General features: G+C 31.9%; 32 non-coding genes across 32 annotated transcripts; 7 read left to right on the top strand and 25 right to left on the bottom strand.

Moving 5' to 3' along the window:
* Positions 1-2948: 2948 nt before the first annotated feature.
* On the bottom strand, positions 2949-3020 carry Trnam-cau. The gene has a single exon. It is a non-coding gene; the product is annotated as a tRNA-Met (tRNA).
* A 368-nt stretch (positions 3021-3388) lies between these two features.
* On the bottom strand, positions 3389-3460 carry Trnam-cau. The gene has a single exon. It is a non-coding gene; the product is annotated as a tRNA-Met (tRNA).
* A 326-nt stretch (positions 3461-3786) lies between these two features.
* Positions 3787-3858, bottom strand: Trnam-cau. The gene has a single exon. It is a non-coding gene; the product is annotated as a tRNA-Met (tRNA).
* A 274-nt stretch (positions 3859-4132) lies between these two features.
* On the bottom strand, positions 4133-4204 carry Trnam-cau. The gene has a single exon. It is a non-coding gene; the product is annotated as a tRNA-Met (tRNA).
* A 421-nt stretch (positions 4205-4625) lies between these two features.
* Trnam-cau lies at positions 4626-4697 on the bottom strand. Its single transcript has one exon. It is a non-coding gene; the product is annotated as a tRNA-Met (tRNA).
* A 219-nt stretch (positions 4698-4916) lies between these two features.
* Trnam-cau lies at positions 4917-4988 on the bottom strand. The gene has a single exon. It is a non-coding gene; the product is annotated as a tRNA-Met (tRNA).
* An 88-nt stretch (positions 4989-5076) lies between these two features.
* On the bottom strand, positions 5077-5148 carry Trnam-cau. Its single transcript has one exon. It is a non-coding gene; the product is annotated as a tRNA-Met (tRNA).
* A 192-nt stretch (positions 5149-5340) lies between these two features.
* Positions 5341-5414, bottom strand: Trnai-aau. The gene has a single exon. It is a non-coding gene; the product is annotated as a tRNA-Ile (tRNA).
* A 345-nt stretch (positions 5415-5759) lies between these two features.
* Positions 5760-5833, bottom strand: Trnai-aau. Its single transcript has one exon. It is a non-coding gene; the product is annotated as a tRNA-Ile (tRNA).
* A 389-nt stretch (positions 5834-6222) lies between these two features.
* Positions 6223-6294, bottom strand: Trnam-cau. The gene has a single exon. It is a non-coding gene; the product is annotated as a tRNA-Met (tRNA).
* An 805-nt stretch (positions 6295-7099) lies between these two features.
* Trnai-aau lies at positions 7100-7173 on the top strand. Its single transcript has one exon. It is a non-coding gene; the product is annotated as a tRNA-Ile (tRNA).
* A 314-nt stretch (positions 7174-7487) lies between these two features.
* Trnai-aau lies at positions 7488-7561 on the top strand. The gene has a single exon. It is a non-coding gene; the product is annotated as a tRNA-Ile (tRNA).
* A 211-nt stretch (positions 7562-7772) lies between these two features.
* Trnai-aau lies at positions 7773-7846 on the top strand. The gene has a single exon. It is a non-coding gene; the product is annotated as a tRNA-Ile (tRNA).
* Positions 7847-8495: 649 nt separating this feature from the next.
* On the top strand, positions 8496-8568 carry Trnak-cuu. The gene has a single exon. It is a non-coding gene; the product is annotated as a tRNA-Lys (tRNA).
* Positions 8569-8708: 140 nt separating this feature from the next.
* Trnai-aau lies at positions 8709-8782 on the bottom strand. Its single transcript has one exon. It is a non-coding gene; the product is annotated as a tRNA-Ile (tRNA).
* A 72-nt stretch (positions 8783-8854) lies between these two features.
* Positions 8855-8927, bottom strand: Trnak-cuu. Its single transcript has one exon. It is a non-coding gene; the product is annotated as a tRNA-Lys (tRNA).
* A 499-nt stretch (positions 8928-9426) lies between these two features.
* Positions 9427-9500, bottom strand: Trnai-aau. The gene has a single exon. It is a non-coding gene; the product is annotated as a tRNA-Ile (tRNA).
* Positions 9501-9592: 92 nt separating this feature from the next.
* Positions 9593-9665, bottom strand: Trnak-cuu. Its single transcript has one exon. It is a non-coding gene; the product is annotated as a tRNA-Lys (tRNA).
* A 664-nt stretch (positions 9666-10329) lies between these two features.
* On the bottom strand, positions 10330-10403 carry Trnai-aau. The gene has a single exon. It is a non-coding gene; the product is annotated as a tRNA-Ile (tRNA).
* A 79-nt stretch (positions 10404-10482) lies between these two features.
* Trnak-cuu lies at positions 10483-10555 on the bottom strand. Its single transcript has one exon. It is a non-coding gene; the product is annotated as a tRNA-Lys (tRNA).
* A 765-nt stretch (positions 10556-11320) lies between these two features.
* On the bottom strand, positions 11321-11394 carry Trnai-aau. Its single transcript has one exon. It is a non-coding gene; the product is annotated as a tRNA-Ile (tRNA).
* A 101-nt stretch (positions 11395-11495) lies between these two features.
* On the bottom strand, positions 11496-11568 carry Trnak-cuu. The gene has a single exon. It is a non-coding gene; the product is annotated as a tRNA-Lys (tRNA).
* A 647-nt stretch (positions 11569-12215) lies between these two features.
* Positions 12216-12289, bottom strand: Trnai-aau. The gene has a single exon. It is a non-coding gene; the product is annotated as a tRNA-Ile (tRNA).
* A 289-nt stretch (positions 12290-12578) lies between these two features.
* Trnak-cuu lies at positions 12579-12651 on the bottom strand. Its single transcript has one exon. It is a non-coding gene; the product is annotated as a tRNA-Lys (tRNA).
* Positions 12652-12862: 211 nt separating this feature from the next.
* Positions 12863-12936, top strand: Trnai-aau. Its single transcript has one exon. It is a non-coding gene; the product is annotated as a tRNA-Ile (tRNA).
* Positions 12937-13334: 398 nt separating this feature from the next.
* Trnak-cuu lies at positions 13335-13407 on the top strand. The gene has a single exon. It is a non-coding gene; the product is annotated as a tRNA-Lys (tRNA).
* An 85-nt stretch (positions 13408-13492) lies between these two features.
* On the top strand, positions 13493-13566 carry Trnai-aau. Its single transcript has one exon. It is a non-coding gene; the product is annotated as a tRNA-Ile (tRNA).
* A 224-nt stretch (positions 13567-13790) lies between these two features.
* Positions 13791-13864, bottom strand: Trnai-aau. The gene has a single exon. It is a non-coding gene; the product is annotated as a tRNA-Ile (tRNA).
* Positions 13865-14007: 143 nt separating this feature from the next.
* On the bottom strand, positions 14008-14080 carry Trnak-cuu. Its single transcript has one exon. It is a non-coding gene; the product is annotated as a tRNA-Lys (tRNA).
* Positions 14081-15629: 1549 nt separating this feature from the next.
* On the bottom strand, positions 15630-15703 carry Trnai-aau. Its single transcript has one exon. It is a non-coding gene; the product is annotated as a tRNA-Ile (tRNA).
* A 335-nt stretch (positions 15704-16038) lies between these two features.
* Positions 16039-16112, bottom strand: Trnai-aau. Its single transcript has one exon. It is a non-coding gene; the product is annotated as a tRNA-Ile (tRNA).
* A 1089-nt stretch (positions 16113-17201) lies between these two features.
* Positions 17202-17275, bottom strand: Trnai-aau. Its single transcript has one exon. It is a non-coding gene; the product is annotated as a tRNA-Ile (tRNA).
* Positions 17276-24208: the final 6933 nt, after the last annotated feature.

Below are 24208 nucleotides of genomic sequence, written 5' to 3'. Positions count from 1 at the left end.
TTCTGCCCTCATTGGTCAGGTTAAGTACCTTGAGCACCCTTCCCTTTAAAGCTATTGCATTCGCTCTTTCATTGCCGACTACTCCCTAGTGGCTTGGTACCCATATGATGAGAACTTTACCTCTCGGAGAGTATTCGGCTAGAGCTTTTTTACAATCCAATACGGGTTTAGATTTAACTTTATCATCTGATATCATCCTAATTGCCTTCTGGCTGTCGGTAAATATGTTAAGCGCCATATTTATTCTTCTTCAATTTGCGCATTTCGTTATTGCTCGGACTTCTGCCTGGAAGCTAGTGCTGTGATTAGGTAAACGGTGGTATATATTTGATTTTTTAGTCTTCAATATAAAAACCCAGGCCCACTTTATCCCCCAATTTAGAGCCATCCGTGTAGCAACGGATTCCTACTGGTATTTGCTCTAAAGGTCCGCTTGACCAAGTGCCGTCTCATATCTTATATATGTTTCAAAGGGTGGAATATCTAGCATTCCAGAGCCTTGATTGACGTAGTGCTCTGTAGTAGTTAGATATTACACTTTTTTCCAAAGAAGTATAACTTAGAATTGGTCTAATTACACTTTTATAGAGCCAATGTGTCATAGTAGGACTAAGGCCCCATTTCATGCCTATGGTTCTTCTACATAGCGCCAAGCACCGATGTGCCTTGTTAATCCTTTCCTCTATGTCATCTGACCAAATCAGAAAGTACATTCACATTTCTAAAACTTACTTTTGTAAAATTTTAGTCAATTCGGATAACGATAATCTGTGCCGGAAATCGATTGAAAAGTGTAAAATTGGATAAATAATAGAACTTTCTTTGATTTCTTCATAATAATACATGTAATATAATAAATTGTGTACAAGTAATTATAATTGCAACATGAATATATTTTAACAAAATTCCCGGAACTGCAAAAGTGAGCGGGGTACCTCCTCCATATGAGGTAAGTAGTAAAAACTATCATTCTCGGAAACTATAACAGCAAGAATGTTCAAATAATGTACCAATAACTTTAGTTATTAGTGGGCGTGGTAAATGAAATATGAGTATGAATCTAATATTTCCCATAGACCCCATACAAAGGTTTAGTTTATTGCTAATAACTCCCTCAAATATCGTTATTGGAATCACCACAAATACATGTAAATATAATATGAACAGAAACCATACTACCAAAGCAAATCTTTATTGGTCCACAATTGGACCCATATAAGGTCCGCTTCATAAAATCATTTAACCGCACATATTTCAATGTCAAATAAAGCTATCCTGATAAAACTGTGTTTTGTCTACATATGAATTACTCTAGGAAATTTGTTCCGGATAGGCCCGTAATTGGTCACAGCTACCATATAAGGCTCACTTCCGAAAATTACTTAAACGCATATATTTCATTGATAATGCTATCGGGATGAAATTCGATTTGAATATGTTTTGTCTACATATAAACCATTCTACCAAATTTTTTCCGGATCGGTCCATTATTGGTCATAGCTCCCATATATGGTCCACTTCCGAAAATCACATAAACGCCCATACAATCAAAGTTTTAGAGATAAAATTCGTATATATAAATCATTATACGGATTTTTTCCCAATCGGTCCATAATTAGTCTTAGCTCCTATATAATGTTCTCTTCTGAAAATAACTTAATACCACAAAATTCATTATTAAATGATTATATCCGTATAAAATTCGACATGAGTTTGTTCTGAGTATAGATAAATCAATCTGCTAAAATGTTTTCGTTTCAATACATATTTAGTTCATTAAAAAATATCGACATCGGGGCAAAACTCAACAGGAATATGTTTTGTAAATATGTATACAAATCATTCTCTTAAATTTTTTGGCATTTGCAAGATCCGTAAAAGGTCCATATCCGAAAATCACTCATTATAAATTTTTCTGGACCTAATCCAAAATTCAGTTCCATATATGTATAAATTCTAGTACCCTTATTACGTAAATATAACTTATGTCGAGTTATCTAAAAATTAAATAGTTAAATGGGTTTTAATAAAAAGTAGTTTGCTAGTGCAGTGCATTTAAGATTCGGCATAGCCGAATATAGCACTCTAACTTGTTATTGATTTAATTTTACACTGACTACAAGATGACGCAGTTTGTGAGACATGCCCTAGCTATATTCAATGATGATGTTTTTTGGAGAATTTCAATTTAAAAGTAAAACAATTTCTGGCAACACTAGCCAACACACTCGTTACAATTATACACACCATGATTGTGGTGAATAAGTGACGAAACTCACAAATGTGTTGCATATCTTTTGGCGCTAACAAAGCATATTGTGTTCAATTATTAAAATGAAGGTTGGCAACCGTTTCTGAAATTACTAAAAATTTATACTTAAATGAATGAATTTGCTTAAATCTGTTCAATAAAATACATACATATACATATAGCTGAATTCTTAATACTATTTTTGTTTTAAAATTTCGTCATAAATTTATAAATAAGCATCTAAAGCGTATTCCAACAATATATAAGATGTTCTACATTGAAATAAAAACTTAGATGAATGTATGTTTGATTTTAGATAAATTGTTATGGATACTTTTCAATGAAATATACACCACAAACTGATACTTAATGAGTTTGCGACATCTATTGATGAATAAAGTAATTATATCATCCATGGTTACTTTGTTTTCAATATTTAGTACAAAACATAAAAAATATAAAGTATATTTTTAGGATGACAATATCCTTGATAAGCAGAATTGATGATTTTCTTTTTTTTCTGAAAACATGATTTTCCATCAATTAAGACTTTTCTGGTAAATGTCATATGAAGAGAAATCTTAAAAAATTATTGAAGAATTTTTTTATACTCATTTCTAATTGATTTACATTCTCTTAAATAATTGAAATTTCTTTAAAAAAATTAAAAATTAGAAAAAAAATGTCCACTCCTTTATAGCAGAGCAAGGTTTCGATCCTCGGACCTCTGGGTTATGGGCCCAGCACGCTTCCACTGCGCCACTCTGCTTCTAAAAATAAAATGTTTAATTTCCGTCATATTGTGTAATGTTTCATTGATTTATTAAAACATTACAATATCATGTGTGATTCATGCATTCTACCATTATTAGCGTATTCATTAATGTATTTAATATACATATTTAGATTTACGAAGCACATTTCTATTAAATTAAACTGACGATATCGTGCAGTAACAAGATATATCGATTGCATTACAGAATTTTACATTCTCCAATGTTTTAACAACGTTGGATCATATTAAAGAAGAATATCAGTAATGGATCCATTATTTAAAAGTTGTCCACTTATTAAAACATCTTAGTCTAAAACTAAGAGATATAGCGTGATATTAATAAAAAATATATATACCAACACTAGCAGAGCAAGGTTTCGATCCTCGGACCTCTGGGTTATGGGCCCAGCACGCTTCCACTGCGCCACTCTGCTTACCGTATAATCACATATCATATTTTCTTTAAAAGAAACTTGTACACTTGTAAAATTTACAGTTACATACATATTTTTTTAAAATTATTTTGGTAAGACTTTTTTTTTGAAATCCTTTAAAATTATCACACGCCAATGTTTAAATTTCGATATCCTGCTATTTTTCCTATCACTGTAAAGCTGTATAATGATAATATTTTTATCACACAATTTTTAAGTGAATCATATCGATAAAATAATCAAATAGAAAAATTAACTATTTAAAATGTAAAAAATATGTAATAATAAAATAAAATAAATAAATTTAAAAAAATATCCGACTACTCTAGCAGAGCAAGGTTTCGATCCTCGGACCTCTGGGTTATGGGCCCAGCACGCTTCCACTGCGCCACTCTGCTTCTAAAAATAGAATGTTTAATATCAGTGATATAGCGTTTGCATGCAATCAGTTAATTACAATATCATGCTTAATTCATGCATTCCAAAATCAGTACAATAAAGAAAGTACATAATTTATATTAAATCAGACTATTTTTATGTAAGTAGATCTGTGGTAATGGTAAAAAATATATTTCAGATAGATTTATTTAAAAACTGCTATAGAGATAATTCACAATAAAAATGTATTTCGATGATTTCTATAAAATTTTAAAGAAAAAAGGAAATCAACACTAGCAGAGCAAGGTTTCGATCCTCGGACCTCTGGGTTATGGGCCCAGCACGCTTCCACTGCGCCACTCTGCTTCACAACAAACGTCGAATATAATTATATTATAAAAAATGAACAGTGAGTGTGACCTTTGACCTTGACATGTAATAACAAATATTCAATATTACATTTTCAGGTAAAAGGGATGAACAATAAATTTCCTATTTTCTAAGCAAATTTATCTTCATTTTTAAAGTGGGAGAGTTTTTTTTTGGTTTTATATTTCAAGGCGTTTTATCAACTTTTATAAAAAAATGTGATAACCGATCATTATGTATTTATGTATATTGAATAAATAAAAATATATTATCATTGGTAAAATCTTAAATGCTTGTTTTAGAATCTAGACCGTTAGTTATCTTAAGTTATAGACGTATAATTCCATTTAAATAGTCCTATTTTCATGTTCATCCTTCTTTATATAAAATTTTAAGTTACAAAACATAACTTTACCACTAGCAGAGCAAGGTTTCGATCCTCGGACCTCTGGGTTATGGGCCCAGCACGCTTCCACTGCGCCACTCTGCTTACTGAAACAACAGCTGTTTAAAATCGTTAATGACTCTTCAAATGCGAATTTTTTCTGAACGAAACTGAACTGGCCTTTGGTAACAATTTTGCCGAACTACGAATATTTACCAAATTTTGTTACAAAGCCTAAAATTCGGTGGAATGCTCCTCTGCCATTTATATAAGTCAGGATTAAAATCCCCGAACTAAAAAGAAATATTTTGATTTCACCACTCATAGCAGAGCAAGGTTTCGATCCTCGGACCTCTGGGTTATGGGCCCAGCACGCTTCCACTGCGCCACTCTGCTTTCTTCAAAGTATGTGCTAAACTACTTTATGCATTAATTGTAAATATGACTTAAAAAATCTGAATTAAAAAAGTTATATTCAACCGACTAGCAGAGCAAGGTTTCGATCCTCGGACCTCTGGGTTATGGGCCCAGCACGCTTCCACTGCGCCACTCTGCTTACATTGATTGCTTGGTTAATATCCTTACAATAAATGTTTATAATTTCTAAAACTCATAATTTAATCAATGAAATTTTTTAATTGAAATTTCTTAAATGTTTAATTAAAACTATGACAACTTTTATTTGATTGATAGAATTAGTTATTAATTGTTTGAAAATATTAAAATGAAAATATAAAATTTTTTAATTTGGCCCATGAGGGGATCGAACCCGCGACCTTCGCGTTATTAGCACGACGCTCTAACCAACTGAGCTAATGGGCCATATGTCCAATTTCGTACAATTATTTTATATAAAAGTAGCTACACAAAGAAGGGTGTTGTTTTACAAGGTTGTCGATTTTCACTTTTAACTAAAAATACATATACTTAATAGTTCTCAGGTCCCTTATGGCTAGATTTAATTTAGAAAAACGTAACTAGAACTTATTATGACTAGATTTACTTTAGAAAAATGTAACTAAGCCATAATGTAAACTTTATTAGCCTTTTCTAAAATTTCTTTCTTTATCAATGATCCATGTATATCATCATCACCTACGAAATATTACGTAATTGTTAAATTGTTTGAATAAGTAAATAAAACATTAAAATGAAAAAAAAATCAGTTGGCCCATGAGGGGATCGAACCCGCGACCTTCGCGTTATTAGCACGACGCTCTAACCAACTGAGCTAATGGGCCACATGCTAACCCGTTGCAAAAGCTATAATAAGACTTTTTAATAATTTATAGTAAATAAATCTGTTCTACAAACACACACTTTACTACTTTAGGTAGTACACGATGATGTCAGTTTTATAATTTCACCACAACGAAGTATAACAGTTAAACGAAATTTGTATTTTTTCGTAAATGTATGCAAAGATTTCATAAGAAAATGAATCACCAGGATTGTGATTTTTTTTAAATAGGTAGAAAGTATTTTTTACCTGAAAATTTCAGTAAAATTGGAAAAGTGCAATCAAAAATCCAATTGCTAATGAGAAATAAGTTATATAAATATTTTAAATTTAGATTTTCATTTTAACTAAATATAAATTTTGTTTAAAAAACATACACCCAAATTTCGTTAGCAGAGCAAGGTTTCGATCCTCGGACCTCTGGGTTATGGGCCCAGCACGCTTCCACTGCGCCACTCTGCTTGTGCAAGATCTTGAATATAAAAGCATCATTAGCCGGCCATCTATTCAAAACTATTTAAAGTTAAAGTTAATTTAGTTTACATCAGTAATATGTATTAATATAATGGAGATTATTTTAAGGATAACCGTATATACCGTTACCGAATTAGTCCTACCGTAACCGTTATAGCATCACCGTTTTCAGTTACATTAAAAATATGAAACGGTTGTTTAGTAAAACATTAATAAACCTCTGATAACGTTACGAATACAATGTGTAATGTTTGTAATATAATGTAAATTTTTAACCAAAATAAGAAGACATTTCGGAAAAAATCCTATAATAAATTTTCGAAAAATTCTATTCATGCGTTATTTTTGAAATTGTGATATCATACATTTATGCGTTTATACTGATGTATGTAACACCCAAAAATATTGGTCCTACTCCCACCATCGGAATCATTTTCTGAGTCGATTATGCTATGTCCGTCTGTACATGCTTTTGAGCTAATAATTTAGCTAAATGTTATAGTATCTCTATGCCTTTACAAAATGTTTAGTGGGTTAGTAATTTCCCACCTATCAAAGGGTTTTTTTCATCATCACCACCGAATTTAATAAAACTCTCCCAAAATTAATGATCTATTTATAATTTGTAAATGACAACTTTTGGAACTTATGATATTTGCGGTTTTTGTGAACTGCATTTTTGGATATGTATAAAGCTAATTCATGGCTTCAGCCGCAGATTTGCAGATGAAGGAGTTGGAATTTGAAAACAATTATTATCGCATTGTGATCAATAATACCAATTAGCTTAGTTGGCCCATTAGCTCAGTTGGTTAGAGCGTCGTGCTAATAACGCGAAGGTCGCGGGTTCGATCCCCTCATGGGCCAAATTTTTTACATTTTCACTACATTTAGACTATAGTACATATTATAAAAGGTCTTCAAATATAGTATGTATACTATGATCTGAGTATATTATAAGGCTCCAAAAGTTATAGCTTTTCAGAATCTATCGTTTTTCCTTAAATAAATCAATTAAATTAATTTATTTCATTCGAAGTAAAATTAAATCCCAAATAGAAGTGAATTATCTAACTTAAGGGTTATCAATAAATGTGAATGTCACCAAAATTTATTATTTGTTGACTGAATGAGAATTATAAAAAAATGGAAAATTTCATAAGTTTTCATATGTACTTGTGGGCCCATTAGCTCAGTTGGTTAGAGCGTCGGGCTAATAACGCGAAGGTCGCGGGTTCGATCCCCTCATGGGCCAATTTGTATTTTGTACGATTAGTTTACATTCTAAGGATTCCGCTCAACAAATTTAAGAAAAGGCTACCGAGATATGAGAACACATTAATTGTAATATTCAAGGAAGTTTAAAGGTCATACTATTTTGTCGCTTTAAGATTTTTGAATAATTATAGAAATTCCTTTTAGAACATTTAATAAGACAAAAGTATAAGAAATACGTATTAACATGTGGCCCATTAGCTCAGTTGGTTAGAGCGTCGTGCTAATAACGCGAAGGTCGCGGGTTCGATCCCCTCATGGGCCAACGTTCATTTTTATTATTTTATTCCGAGAGATCAAAGAAATACAAATATGAAAGGATCTTTAAAGGACCTTAAAGTATATGTATGAATTTTAATAGAGCGATATTTCTTTGAAAAAAAAAAACGCAATTGGCCCATGAGGGGATCGAACCCAACTGAGCTAATGGGCCACGTGTGGAAAGAAATGTTCACCAATTTACATTAAAAAAAAATAAGATATGTATATATGTTATAAAATTTAGAACAAAGATATTTTCCAATCAATAGACAGAATAGTTTGAAGTCAAAATTACTTTAAATCCGGTATTTCTCAAGTTTGCTAAATTATTATGTTTACATTAATGTAAAAATAAATTATTAGTTCAGAACATGAGTTAAGATTTCTTTAATATACTGGTTTTGTTTCTCTTACAAAAAGTTAAAGTTTCATTAGGCACAATCGAGTTGTGTTCTACAGTCTGCTAAGTAGTAACATACATAATTGGAACATTCTCTCACATAGTTCATATCTAATGTAATGGAAATTTTTTCATCGTAAAATTATAATACATAATTTATTAATAGATTTTAATAAATAAAATAAATTAAATTAGCAAATAGGAAAATGAGAATTTGTTATTGTAAAAACAAAATTTTTCAGGAACGGTATATGCCCGGCTAGCTCAGTCGGTAGAGCATGAGACTCTTAATCTCAGGGTCGTGGGTTCGAGCCCCACGTTGGGCGCAGTAACTTTTTCGTGTAATAAATAAAATAAATAACATCAACCTCATATTCATTAGAGAATTTAAATTTGTCTCTCACATTAACATAAAATCCTGCCATATACTTATGCATATTTTAGAATCTAATAAAAAGGATCAAGTTGGCCCATGAGGGGATCGAACCCGCGACCTTCGCGTTATTAGCACGACGCTCTAACCAACTGAGCTAATGGGCCCGTTCCCCCCACAAATGAAACTGAAGCACAACATTTTATAAAAATAAAATGTTTAACAACAAAATATTTACTCGCCCAACGTGGGGCTCGAACCCACGACCCTGAGATTAAGAGTCTCATGCTCTACCGACTGAGCTAGCCGGGCATATATATTCCGAGTTATAACTGACTTAAAATTTCTAAATTTTAATCCCAAAATTCAGATTAAAAATGCGGAAGAAATTAGTTTGTTAAAAAGAATTTCAGAAAATATAGACGAAGATATAAACGTCGATAAATTGACAAAGAAATCTAAAAATTCAGATTCAAAAAACGGCTTTCAAACATACATATGATGACAACTTAGAAAAAGTGATAGAAAAATTTAGAATAAGGAATTAAGTTTTGCGTTATTAATACAATATTCTCACTATTAATACATAGAAAATTAGAACCAATAAGTGCTATTGGGATGGAATGTGATATTTTCAACGAACCCTTTTTTTCTATATTTTTTTGGAAATGGAAATCAAAACCCAAATATAAACAGTTTCCTAATTCTAGGAATATTATTACCACCTCCCTTTTATAGAGACTTTTTTAACTTTTCCGAAATGTTAAGAATATTATTATATTAAGTTATTAATACTTTCAGAAACAAAAATTGGCCCATGAGGGGATCGAACCCGCGACCTTCGCGTTATTAGCACGACGCTCTAACCAACTGAGCTAATGGGCCTTGTACTTATAATGAATGTTCTCAATTATTTATTTCAATAAAATCTATAACATTTCAGCAATTCAGTATTTATTAAAAAAAAAGATTGTACGCGCCCAACGTGGGGCTCGAACCCACGACCCTGAGATTAAGAGTCTCATGCTCTACCGACTGAGCTAGCCGGGCATATAGTCACTTCGCCATTTATATAAATTTTGGTTGATCCTTATAGTACATATATTATCCATTCTACATAAAAAGTACGTTAAAAATATATCACTTTTTCCCGAGCGTTAAAAAGTTTCCAAGCAAATGCTTTAAACTTTTCAATATTTTCTGTAAACATCATTTTAAATTTCTTAATATAAAATCGGATATTTTTTATATAAAGAAGTATCATTGTTTGACCCACGACATTTACACGGATAAAAATCAAGTTAGAGGCTGCGGTTTATAACTCTTTCAAATTTAGTACGCGAACGTGTAGATTATACTATGAAAAATTCATGTAAATTTGTTTGTGAAAGAATCGATTTGACGCTAAAGGTTTTTGCACCAAAATGATCCCAGAAAAAGGTTTTGATTATTAGAACACTATATATATACTACGCAGTGATAGGGCCTAATTTTGGTAAACGGAGACTTCAGCACCGATATTTATACCGAAAACTATCCGCTATGCAATTTAAACGGTTAAACCTTTTTAATTATATTAGTAGTTTTTTCTATACTATTATAGACAAGTGGACCCGGACCCTTATTATCACCAATCAATGATTTAAATTTAATCCTTTTGTCTGGTTCAGGAGAATATTTTGAGGATATAACATAATTTCATCAAACTAAAAATTGGCCCATGAGGGGATCGAACCCGCGACCTTCGCGTTATTAGCACGACGCTCTAACCAACTGAGCTAATGGGCCACATATCAGCTGCTTGTTTACATACATACTTATTTATTTCATTAGAAAAAAGTAGTAAATAGAAAAAAATATTAGAACACGCCCAACGTGGGGCTCGAACCCACGACCCTGAGATTAAGAGTCTCATGCTCTACCGACTGAGCTAGCCGGGCACATGGGATAGCTTACATTTATAAGGACTTGTCCGATCTTTTCACTAACCCGCGTTTTCATAATGTTATCAATGGCTTGTATATGATTTATTATTTAGTTTTTCCATAAAATAATTCCTCTAATTATTAATTTTATCAATCTTTTATGAATAGATACAGAGATTAATTCTTAAGTTATCAGGAACCCAAAAATCAGGCATCAAATTATTCTCCATAAAATTAGTATAAAATGAAATGATCCTATCCTTATGTAAACAGTTAGTGCTCTTGTGATATAAAAATGACATACATATGTATGTTAAACAATAATATTATTCCATTTTAATCGGAATATCTGACAGATCTGAAACTGTTCAAACATTTCGAATTTATATACCAATATATTTTATGAAATATTACTTCTGCTACTTTTTGGTTCACACCTATCAAATATTTGAAGAAAAGACACTAACCACTTTTTGTAATGTTATATTTGATATTACATGATTTTTGTAATTGTTAATAACGGTGAAACAAATTATAAAGACGTTCTAAAGAGATAACTTCATATACACATAAAGGAAATTTAAATGACAATTTTTTAGGGGTCAGGTCGTTTTCGTCAAATATTTGACAGGTGTGAACGTACACCTTTTACGGGACCGAGATCTCCGATTTGCAAGTCCCGACCTTTGTTTTTTCATAACTCCAATCTGATCTGGGAAGCAAGAAGGGGGACTTGAGAATAAACCCATAAAAACGTTCTTCTCAAACTAAAAATCTAATTGGCCCATGAGGGGATCGAACCCGCGACCTTCGCGTTATTAGCACGACGCTCTAACCAACTGAGCTAATGGGCCACATATTGAAAATACTTCTCATAATGTTCTTATATAAAGCCTTCTGTAAATATGTAGTATGTAATTAAACATTCAAAATATTTGATTAAAATAGTATTACGCGCCCAACGTGGGGCTCGAACCCACGACCCTGAGATTAAGAGTCTCATGCTCTACCGACTGAGCTAGCCGGGCATATAAAACCCAGTTTTCTTTCTAAGAGAAATTTTTAAAAACTGATGTGTACAATAAATTCCCTAAGGATAAGAAATAAAATCGGACTTCAAATAACTGAATATACATATGTATGTATATCAAAATAATACCGGTATTAATAAATTCAATATTCAAAATATATATATATTTTAGTCATCCATGGCATATGTATATAAAAAAGGTTTCCATGACCATACCGACATTTCCACTAAAGAAAAATACCATACTTGGTGTTATGTGTATGTGTCCCCGATATTGGATCATTACAATCTGGCGTGATCCAATATCGGGATAGAGAACCGACAGAATCATAATCCTAATTGAATAATTAAAACAAACTTAAAGAGTACATAATGTTTGTGTAAATAAAACTACACTTAAAAGAAATTTAAATTACAATTTTTTAGGGTCACGTCATTTTCGTCAAATATTTGATAGGTGTGAACGAACATTAATTTATAATTTCTTTCCGACCTACGTTGACCGACCTTTAAATTTTTAGGAAATCAAGCCGAAATCACAGGATCTGCGAGTCCGGCCTTTATTTTTTCATAACTCCGATTTGATCTGGGAATTATAATTAGAATAAACCCATAAATACTTCCTCCTTAAACTAAAAATCTGATTGGCCCATGAGGGGATCGAACCCGCGACCTTCGCGTTATTAGCACGACGCTCTAACCAACTGAGCTAATGGGCCACATTGACCGATTTCAAAAGAGAGAATTATACATAAAAACTAAATTATTTAAACATCAATAAAAGTGGATTTACACTATAATAATTTGTATTATTGTTACAGTTCCATTTTCTTGCTTATCCAAATGCAAAAGAATACCAGAATAATTTTTTCTAAATTTCAGAACAGAATATTTTCAATCTTCTAAACCGTAACAACTTATAAATTAGATAACAGAAATACATATTTCAGTTGCAAAATGCACAACTGTCAAAGTTTTAAGCTGTGATGTCCAAAAAATGTATTTATTCGCCCAACGTGGGGCTCGAACCCACGACCCTGAGATTAAGAGTCTCATGCTCTACCGACTGAGCTAGCCGGGCTGTTAACAAAATATATATGTAGTAAAGAATGATCGAGTGTAAAATATTTGAATGACATATTTTTTAACGACATTCTTCTTACAAGATTCTAATATGATATTACTGTTCTTAAAAGATTTCAGTTGATCATTGTTTCTATGTATTTGAAGGATAATTTTCGATTTGGGACATGTGTATTTTTTGACAGTGTTTTGTAAAACTGTGCAGACATGGCCCATTAGCTCAGTTGGTTAGAGCGTCGTGCTAATAACGCGAAGGTCGCGGGTTCGATCCCCTCATGGGCCAAAGTTTTTTGATAACAGATCCGATAAATCAAAAATATTTCCAATTAAGATCTATCTTCCGACAATATATGTATTTATTTAAATACATATTATATTGTCGGAAAAATACTACTTTGATTAGTTAGAATTAATGAACAATACAATACATAATTTCTATGAGAACTCCCAATTCAATTTGAACAAATCGACTCCGGTTGTTATATCAACAGAATAATATTTCATCTAAATGACTTTTTATACCAACCAAGATCATAAAAAAATAAGAAAAATTTTAAATTGGTTCTACATCAATATTTGTGATCAGGGCTTAATAATTATGGACTTAATACTCTGAAATTGTGTAGAAATTTTGTTCACATAATACATATTTTTTACTAAGAGAGAACCAATTTTTAACATGCCCGGCTAGCTCAGTCGGTAGAGCATGAGACTCTTAATCTCAGGGTCGTGGGTTCGAGCCCCACGTTGGGCGCACCCTCTTTTTACTTCATATTTGTAATTTTAATAAATTTTCAATATATCAGTAGAAATACGAATATCTGGCGATCAGCGTCGTGGGCCCATTAGCTCAGTTGGTTAGAGCGTCGTGCTAATAACGCGAAGGTCGCGGGTTCGATCCCCTCATGGGCCAAAATGTTTTTTTAAATATGAAAATAAAACTTTCAGGATAAGTTTATTCCTTACTAAGAAGGATCGGGGTTTCTGGTTCTATAGATGGAATTTTATCGAGAAAGTTGCAAAAAGAAAAATTCCCGGGAAATGTATCGGCACTTAATCTGTAGGTAATTTGTTCTAATTCTATATGGTAAATATGTATCTGTGTTAATATTTTTTATAAATACTAAAAAGTCTATCTGGCCCATGAGGGGATCGAACCCGCGACCTTCGCGTTATTAGCACGACGCTCTAACCAACTGAGCTAATGGGCCCGTTACCGAACCCCCGTGTTCATTATTTATAATTTTTCAATCTGCATTTTATAAGGTGAATTATCGGAAAACATACATATTAATAGGTCATTTGTTTTGAAAATTATATAAAATGTTGAGTCATCTATAACAAAAAACATTTTCGCCCAACGTGGGGCTCGAACCCACGACCCTGAGATTAAGAGTCTCATGCTCTACCGACTGAGCTAGCCGGGCACATAAAGAATTTTTGCTTAGAATAAAATTCATAAATAAAAGAACAAATATGTAAATACTAGAAGAATAAGTGATAGTGGACAACTACTTACTATCTGTCTGCTTGCCTGTGTTTAATAGTTTTAGATTAAAAAATTCTTATCTAAAAATACCTGGACACATGATTCAGATACACACAACTTTTCAAATGTGTATAGTAATTTGTTATGTATAGAATTAAATAAGTAAATATTTAAATACACTTTTACATATGTATGTACATTGTACATATATAAATATTAAAATAATTCTGTTTAAAATAAGTTTTCATAGGCAATTGTCTTCTCAAATATTACAATATTTTTACAATTATTTGGTTTTATACAATAGGGTGAGTCGAAAAGATCTTTCGGATCTAATAGCGTAAAATATTATTCAATTATTTTGAGGGTAGAGCTCGCGTATCACCGCCAAATAGATAATATAAGCTCTTATATAAATTTCCTTATCCTTATCAAATATCGATATCAAGACAAAATTATACGAAATATGAAATTATGCATAGCACTCTTATAAGAATCCCTTCCGAAATTCACTGAATACATAATGATATTAAAACAAATTTGACATCTCATCAAAGTTTTTTTACAATCATTCCATAATTGCATGAAATAAAAGTTTAAAATTTGTTTACAATGGTTTCATAATTATGAATCGCTTTGGAAACCTATTTAGCCAAATTTTTGATCATATAAATTAGAATTAAACATTTATCAAAGTAGTAAAAGACTCTATTCAGAGGCTTCAAGTACCATAGGTTAGGTTAAGTTGATAGGAGGGCGTATACTACATGAAATCCGAAGAAATACACCTAGGCAACTATCGGACCTGGAAGAATAATATAGTGTTCACTGAATGTACGTATTATCTTTCAATGTTCAGAAACTCAGTTTCCTGGACTTAAATCCTAAGAATTTTCTAATCAGTGTTCGTGAAGAATGTTATATCCGGATATAATATCACTCCCATGATATTTGGATCTAACTTCATGGGGCAGAGTTGTACTGTCCTCTCCACATGCTCTACATTCATCTGAATCCACATGTCCAACCAATTTTGTGGTTCTACCCAACGTTTCATTATTCCAAGAGGCCTTATAGGATTCTCTCAGCCATATTTTTAATTCAGCCTTCATTGCGTCGAATAGTTTTGCGTTCGTCAAGTTAACTACCTCGAGCTCCCTTCCCTTTAAGGCTAATACATTCGCCCTTTCGGCTGCCGGTAAATATGATAACCCCTGTTGACGCCATATTTGTTCAATCCAATTTACCAATTCCGTTATTGCTCGGACTTCTGGCTGGAAACTAGTATTGTGATTAGGTAAACGGTAGTATATTTCAGTTTCTTGAGCTTCAATATAGAACTCCAGGTCCACATTGTCCCCAAATTTAGAGCCATCTGTGTAGTAACGGATTTCTACCTGAAGTACCATATGTATCAAGAAATTATAATAAATTACATGCAGGGAATTGTTCTAATATCTCTCTATGGTATGGGAAAAAATATAATTTGGCCCATGAGGGGATCGAACCCGCGACCTTCGCGTTATTAGCACGACGCTCTAACCAACTGAGCTAATGGGCCTGTTGTTTTTGTTAACTCTGGCTGAGTGATAAACATTTTTATTAAAAGTAGGCGTGGTCAGTGACAAAATTTTTAACTTATTTAAGGCGGCGTAAAAAATATAACAAATCGATAATACGTTTAAATAATGATTTAAACATTTTTTGTAATTTTTGTTCTTTAACAGGGTCTCATTTTATAAAACTAATATTTTAAAAAGTTTCCCAGTATTCTTCATACAAATTTTTAACTTCAACGAATGTTTCGTTTTTTAAAATGAGAGGGTAAAAAAATATGTACCACATATTAAACAAACTGTTCAATTTTAATGAAGTTCCAGTTATAAAAAGTAGTTGTGGCCCATGAGGGGATCGAACCCGCGACCTTCGCGTTATTAGCACGACGCTCTAACCAACTGAGCTAATGGGCCAGTTGGTTATAAGTAGGGTTCTATAAATCGACTTTCGAATAATCGAACAATCGACTTTTTGTCGAAAAAAGTCGAAAAGTCGAAGTCGACTATTTTGTTCCAAAAAAGTCGATAACTCGACTATCGTCTATAAAAAAAGTCGAAAGGTCGACTTTGTAAATAAAAGTCGAAAAAAGTTGAAAAGTCGAAAAAAGTCGATAAGTCGAAAAAAGTCGAAGAAAGTCGAAAAAAGTCGAAAAGTCGGAAAAAGTCGAAAAGTCGGAAAAAGTCGAAAAAAGTCGAAAAGAGTCGAAAATTTTAAAAAAGTGGAAAAGAGGTCAAAAACTCTAAAATAGTCGGAAAAACTCGAAAAAAGTAAAAAAATAGTCGAAAATAGTCGAAATAAATCGAAAATAGTCAAAAAGTCGTAAAAAATCAAAAAGTCGGAAAAAGTCGAAAAAAGTCGAAAAGTCGAAAAAAGTCGGAAAAAGTCGAAAAGTCGGAAAAAGTCGAAAAGTCGACCATTTATAAAATACTAAAAGTCGAAAAGTCTAAAAGTCGACTTTTAAATAAATGAAAAAGGTCGAAAAGTCGAAAAATCTACTTTTCATAAAATGGAAAAAGTCGAAAGGTCGAAAAGTCGACTTTTAACTAAATGCAAAAAGTCGAAAAGTCGACTTTTCGTTTCAACTATAGAACCCTAGTTATAAGCAATCATAACAAAATTGCAGTGTGTAAAAGCGGAAAGCATATTTTGGAATAAAAAGTTATATGCTTAATGCATATGTTCATCTACGTCCAAATGTTCTATCTTCTTCAATGTCGTTCTTGTGGACAATTTCAAGATTTAAACGATTTAATTTGAAACCGAAACAAATTATATATAGTAAAAACCTCAAATCATTATACATTTACACGAGTTATTTATAGGACTCTAGAACTATTCTCGATAATAATTATAATTCATTTAATTTGTAACCAAAACATTGGAAACCTGTTAGGTCATTTATAAAATTTTCTTTATGCAAGTATTGTTAGTGTTATTACTATTTTTTACTAGATTTAAAAATAAATTGCAATAATCAGAAAACTCCAGGAAAAAACGAAATTTGGCCCATGAGGGGATCGAACCCGCGACCTTCGCGTTATTAGCACGACGCTCTAACCAACTGAGCTAATGGGCCACTCATGATTGCTCGCGAAATTTTTTTCAAACCTGAATGCTACATCTTAAATTTTCATTTAAAATATTTAGTTAATTTCTGTGTATTTAAAAATTAACATTAATTAACACTTTATTGATTACATACAAGTCCCGAATGAACATTATTTATAAGGTTTTCCATAATTAATAGGAAAACAAACCAGATTTAAATAAAATAATGGAATTAAAGATGAATGTTCCAAAACGTTTGAAATAAAGGTGTAAGATAGATACTGATACTGAAGTATCTAGATACATCTACAGTTTTCTTTCAACGCTAATAAAATAGAATTTTTCAAAAATTTGGGAATTGCAAGAAAAAGAGAAATTTTTAAAAATGTTGTTATTAACAACAATTATAGATAAATACAAGATTCTATTTGTTTTTGCTTTTATTAAGTACAACATTTTTATAGACTTGGGAAAAGTATCTCTAAGATACGAACTGTAAAAATATTACGATTTAATTGTTATGATTAAGCATGAATTGTAAAAATTATGAACAACTAAAGAAAAACTAAAAAACAATATAAAGATTAAAGCAAATGAAACCAAGAAGAATAAGAGAATTTAAAATAGAGGTTGGATTAAACACATAATAACAAAATTTATAAAAATTATTTACAATTCCATAGATATTTTTAACAGTTTTTGAGAGTGAGAGAATGTTGTGAGAGAGGGAGAGAGACACACATAATATAAAAAACAGATAAAAAAACATGAAATATAAATCAGCTGTTTTCAGCGAACACTCATACACATAAACACATACAATGTTTTTATTTTGACATCTTATAGATACAAATTCTCTCTTTTTTTCAACCTTGCATATTTTTAAGAGAATTTTCTGAAGAATTTATAAATAAAATTGAGAAAAATTATAATTTAACGCTCATGCCCAGTTCATTACCTCATGAAAATAGTGATGCCACAATAAAATCAAAATTTTGACACATTTTTACTCAATTAGTTTAATAATTTCTGATTCATTTTACAATGTGAATTATATATATATTCCAGGGACTTTGTTCTGAAATAATGAATTTTTCAAAAATAGGCTTAAGAATGCTATTCATTCTATTACTTATGTAATATTCCGTCAAAAAAAAGCTACAATTTTATTGAATTTTGAAATAATTAAAATGAAATCTATCTGGCAATATTTTCGTTTTTTCCTTCTCCTTTGACTTGACTTTTTGTTTCTCTTCTTGCTATTATTAATACAATTTATTTTTATTAGTTTTTTATTATATTTCTTTATTTAAGTCTCAGTAGTTTATGCAAAATTTAATTGTAATAGACAAGTGAAAACTATTTGGTCTGTTTGGTCGAATTCAAAATTGAAACTCTTAATACATTTTGATTACATATTTGGCACAACCCAATATTGAACCTCATGAAGATTTTGATTTTTATGTGGTTTAATGAAATCATTTGTTTCTTTTTAGATACCAAGTGTTTTTTCTTTGTTGTATACAGATACATTTTTGTGTTTTTAGTGTGTTGTAGAAATTTGTTATTAATTTGACATTTATTCATCCTACACTTTCGGCAAATAGAAATAATAAATAGGGTTTGTTTAATTATTTAATTGTTAAATGTAAACATATTACCATATTTTTCTCTTACAATTATAATCATAGAGTTAGACATAGAGGAAAAATACTAAAAACCCCATACACATTGAGATATGCACACCTCTCCCTGCAGTTTTGTAAGGAGTCAATGCTTTTCAGAAAGTATTTTCCCAAATACATATCTTATTACTACTTATCCCCAATTAATAGACTGATGAAGTATATAGCCTAAAGAAGTAGTTATTTAACACATTACCAGTAAACTATTGCACAGTCAATTATCTGTGTAAGGTCTACAGATTTCCGTGTATAACATGGACATGTTAAAAAATTATAAAAGATAATGGGAATAACAGTCAGCCCGAACTGTTGGGTACGTCATGAAAAGAGTGTAATAATACTCAAACATATGAAATGATTGTTTTGTGGGTTATTTCCATTTGTTATTGTTGTTGTTGTACGATAATATATTGTTTCTTGAGTCGTCCAAAGATGGCGCCACAGGTATTGAATTAAACAAAATTCTTGCTTTTAAACTTAGGATGACTTCCAAAACGTACCAATACACAGATTAAACACAATTTTACTGCGGTATTTAAATCTTGTACACATGTAAAGTTTTAATACATTGCAACGATGCTTTGTTTATTTTCACGTTCTAAAATATAGAAGATGCAAAGTATTGTTCTTAGTAAGTCAGCTGTTTGTGTAGTTTTAGCAAATAATTTCAACAAGCATCAACTTTAAAACTGATGCGGTGATTGCCATTTCGCTGCGTTTATTATACTTGTCGATAACGTTTTGAAACAGTATGCATTGTCAATGTTTTGTACTGCGGCGTTATGCAACATTATACTTTGTCCGTACAAAGCAACTGACGTTTGAAAATTATTAAATTTTGTTATGAAATTTTTTTTTTTTAATGAGATCATAAAGTTATGTTAGTGTTAATTGGTTTTCAAAGTGTCAAAACTCTGAAGCCTTTAAATTTTAGTTAAAATGTATTCTTGGATAATACAATGGTTCTATGCCCATTTCGTCTCTTGGTTAAGGAAGCTCATCGGGAAACCTTTTCTAAAATATTTTAGGAAAACAAATTATTAAAAACTAAACAAAACACCATTGAACTTTGTTTTACTGATTGCCTATTCAGTTGATCCAACTAATTTATAACCGAGTCGTTTCAAACAGCAGCACGCCCAACTTTAACATTACACAGTTGGATATTTCCTCGAGGCATGTCAGGAAGGACCTTTGTGAAAACAAGTAGATCCCTTAGATCGTCATTTTTATACAACATCTTTAAACGACATTCAAAGATACGCCATAAATACTAGGCTTACAGATTACCGCATGAATGTCATACTTGGAGGTCGCCCATCGCTTATAGCAGAAGTAGCGAAAATCAGGAATTCCTCTGTCACAGCCGAGATCGGGATAGAGCAAGAGGCTTAACGCCGGAGGTAGTAATTACTGGTATTAAAGAACGTAATTTAGGATTCTATGTAACCTATACACTACTTCGTATTTAGAGCTTATTACCTACCACATTACAGAGTAAAGTACTTACTAGTATTAAGTAAAGTACTTTATGCTTGTATGTAAGCTAGTGATTCTTTCTAACAAAGGGGAGCTTCAAACCCTAGTTAATATCAATTATTTAGCTCCAATATTGTTTGCTGGCACAGCTGGTAAGCTGAGTTTTTGCTGGGCCTCTAGCTTAATACTTTGTCAACATAAATATGGATAAGAGAACAAATATCAAAAAGGAATTTAATACATACGAATTTGAATGATTTCAATCCTGTTATTTTATCACTCAAGTATCGGGGATCAAGGAGCTGGATTTAACCGAAAGTGCTTTTTCCACCTTAATAGCTCTACAAATCTTACATAATTAATGACATAATCGGTAAAAACCGAAAAATAGCAGTTATCGCTATATGAGTTAAACTCGATTCATAACCTAATAGAACAAGATCAAATAGCTAATGACGGAACGTTTAAAGCTAAGTATGCCCCGTACCGGTCAAAGGAGGTGATTTACAGAAATTGGGTATATTTCATAAGGCAAGTAGGTGATAATTTGTGAGAAGATTTTAGGGGATGTGGGTTAACATTACCTAATTTGTCCCCCTTCCGGGGCATGTTACCTTGAAGAACTTCCCCCCATGTTGGTGTTATCAGTACTTATAGTCTGCCGGTACTTTTTACAAACTGGTGGTGTCAATTGTATTATCGGCATTTCCTTGGAATGATTTGACCTGGGTCGAAGCAGAGATCCATTTAATATGGCACCAAGGGAACCGGTAGGGCACAGTATCGGACTTTGTCTTGTCCTGGTTATTGGAGATGTCATTCAGGGTAAGCTGTAGTTAAAACCGAAAATCGCGGGATATGTTCATATTCATATTTTGGTCCACTTATAACGTGTCTAGCTGCTGTTGCGAATCAACCATAGACGTAGCTGTAAACGGAAATTATATTTTTGCATCTTGCAAGTTATGCAACGGGTCAGTAGTGATTAGATAGCTCAAGTAATCAAGCAAAATGCTTGTACGGCGGAACCCTGTTCAAAAAAAGTAAGGCTCATAAAAGGGCCAGTCGTGAGTCATCTAATAGTTAACCAGTAGTTGCAAAGGGTTAGATTGTTAGGAGGTGGAAATCCGTTGAAATACATCTAGGCCACAATCGGGCCTGTTGTGCGCTCCTTTTAATGGAAGAAAAATGTTTGTGTTAACTGCATGTATTATCTTTCAATGTTCAGTTCCCTGAACGTAACTCCTAAGAATTTTCCAATCAGTATACGTGAGGAATGTTATATCCGGAATAATATCACTCCCAAGACATTTGGATCTAACTCCGACGAATGCCTGACAGTGGCGAAGAAAGTGCTCTCGAGTTTCATTGTCCTCTCAACATGCTTTACATTCGTCTGAATCCACTGTGCCCGTAATCCTGTGTGTCCACTCAGAATACGTACCATTATACTAACCTTAGACTTGTTCATTTTGTGGAGATTTCTAGTCTTACTATCATTAGGGTCACCCCATTGGATTTTTGTGGTTCTACCCACCATTTCTTTATTCCAAGAGGCCTTATCGTATTCTCACGCCCATGGTTTCGCGTTCGTCAGGTTATACATTCGTTGTCGACCCGTAGTAGCCTGTTGCTTATATGATGTAAACCTTAGCTCTGGGAGAGTATTCAGTTGAAGCTTTCTTACAAACCAATAAGGTCTTAGATTTAGCTTTATCACCTGATATCGCCCTAATTGCCTTCTGTCGGTAAATATGTTGAGCCCGGTAGGCGCCATATTTATTCGAATTCAATCTACACATTCCGTTATTGCTCGGAATTCTGCCTGGTAGCTTGTCTGGTTGTGGTTCGACTTATTACTTAAATTATATCAATTTTTTAGAGTTCGGTATTATTACATGATTTAAAAAAACGTATACCCACTTCTTAAAAAATATACATATATGCATGTAATATTAATGTATTATCATCCAATTCATATCCAAACGTAAAAAAAAGATGCATGCATGTTAAAAGTGCGAACAGTTAGATTGAACAGATAGACAGACAATAATCAGGTTATTACCATTTAAATGGCGTGTACAATAATAACAACAACAACAAGGCTCGCACCTTTCCTCACAAAATGATAAATCAATGTCAATTATGATTTTCTTTTTATTAGTTAATTACGATTAAATGTAATTTAAATACAATTAATATCTAAGTGTTAGTTTGTTTTAACCAAATCAACAACAACAATAACCAAAACCAACAACATGTACTTAATAAATTGTTAATAATAAATATGTATATAATTATTTCCTTTAACTGTTGCTACAAAAAAAAATTGTAATATAAGGAGTGTGTAGTATGTAGATTTAATATAATAGATACTAACTAACTATGAGATACAATATTTATTAAATAAGTGAAGTGAATGTGTGTTTTTGTTTACAAACAAACATATGCAGAAGTATAACATACTAAATAGTATTTCATCTGTCTGTCTGTCTGTCGGTCTATACGAATATCTTTATGCCTAATTAAGTTTCAAACTTGTTTTCACTTAATTTACACTTATAGATGTACGTATGTTTATATGTAAATATGTACATATGTGTAAAATGTACATACAAACATATAAATTGTTTATCGTAAAGTAAGCAAGAAAAATATTGAGATACTTTATTTTCGCTTGGGTTTCTTGGGCAATTCTCATCGAATTAAAATTAAATGTCTGACTCTTCTAAACATTTGTACACAATGTCATAATAAAACGCTCTTTTGCTTTTTAATTAGTATGATTTTTAGAGAGAACCAACTCTTTTGGAAGCAAATACTTTTTCATTTTGTGCACACTCTCTCTCCCGAGAGTTATTTATATTTTTCGCTCTCTGTTTATGACAACATTAACCTCTTTCTTTTTGTATCTGTAAGTACACAAAAGTGTATTTTGCAGATACTTTAGTATCTGTGTGTGTGTATGTGGGTTTTTTTTTCAAGTATTCTTTTGTCCGTTACCTCTATATAAAATAAAAATTTCATAAAATCAGTCGTTCGTTGGCAATGGACGGATATTGCAGCGGCGCACAAAATGGTGGTTGGGTTGGGTCCACGTCCCTCGTTTCAAGTTGAGAAATAACACGTGCATGTTCGTATGTAGTAGACAGACGATGTCTTATTTTGTTTTTGCAGTTTTTTTCTGTTTGTTTTGCTATTAAAACTAAACAAAGAAAGAAATAAAGAAGAGGCAAAAACGCAAAAAAAAAACAATGTTCATGTCATAAAATCCACTTGTGTAAAAGACAAACTCGTTGTTATTGCTACAGAGCAAATACATTTTTGTTTTTGGCCAGAGATCTATTTGAATGCTATGCTCTGAGCATTTCTGAAATGGGAAATTTTGTCAGTGAGTTTTTCCATATAACAAGAGATCTAGAAAGGAACGTTCGAAGGGAATAACATATTGCAACAAATTTCAACGAACTTTACAGATACGGGTGTTACATTGAAAACACATGCATACATACATATGTATGATTTTCTTATTAATACGTTCTAAGACAGAGTTGGGGATTTTTGACAGCTGAATTAGGTTTCTAACTTGAATTTTCTTTTAATTTTTGTTTAGTTCTGTTTGTTGGCAAACAACAAGAATATTTCTCTTTTGTATCTCTTACTTAATGATTATTTAGCATTTACTTAACTGCAAACACACATACATAGATACATTGAGTACTTGTTTGTATGTAAATGTGTATTTCATTTGAATATTAAAATTAAAGTGTTTTTGTTTAGTGTTTTTGCATTGAGCT

The sequence above is a fragment of the Lucilia sericata genome, unplaced genomic scaffold (assembly GCF_015586225.1).
Source record: "Lucilia sericata isolate MDLA Ls3-8-SP2 unplaced genomic scaffold, ASM1558622v1 Contig000003F_arrow, whole genome shotgun sequence".
Classification (NCBI taxonomy): domain Eukaryota; kingdom Metazoa; phylum Arthropoda; class Insecta; order Diptera; family Calliphoridae; genus Lucilia; species Lucilia sericata.
This window is presented reverse-complemented; position numbering and strand designations above follow the sequence as displayed.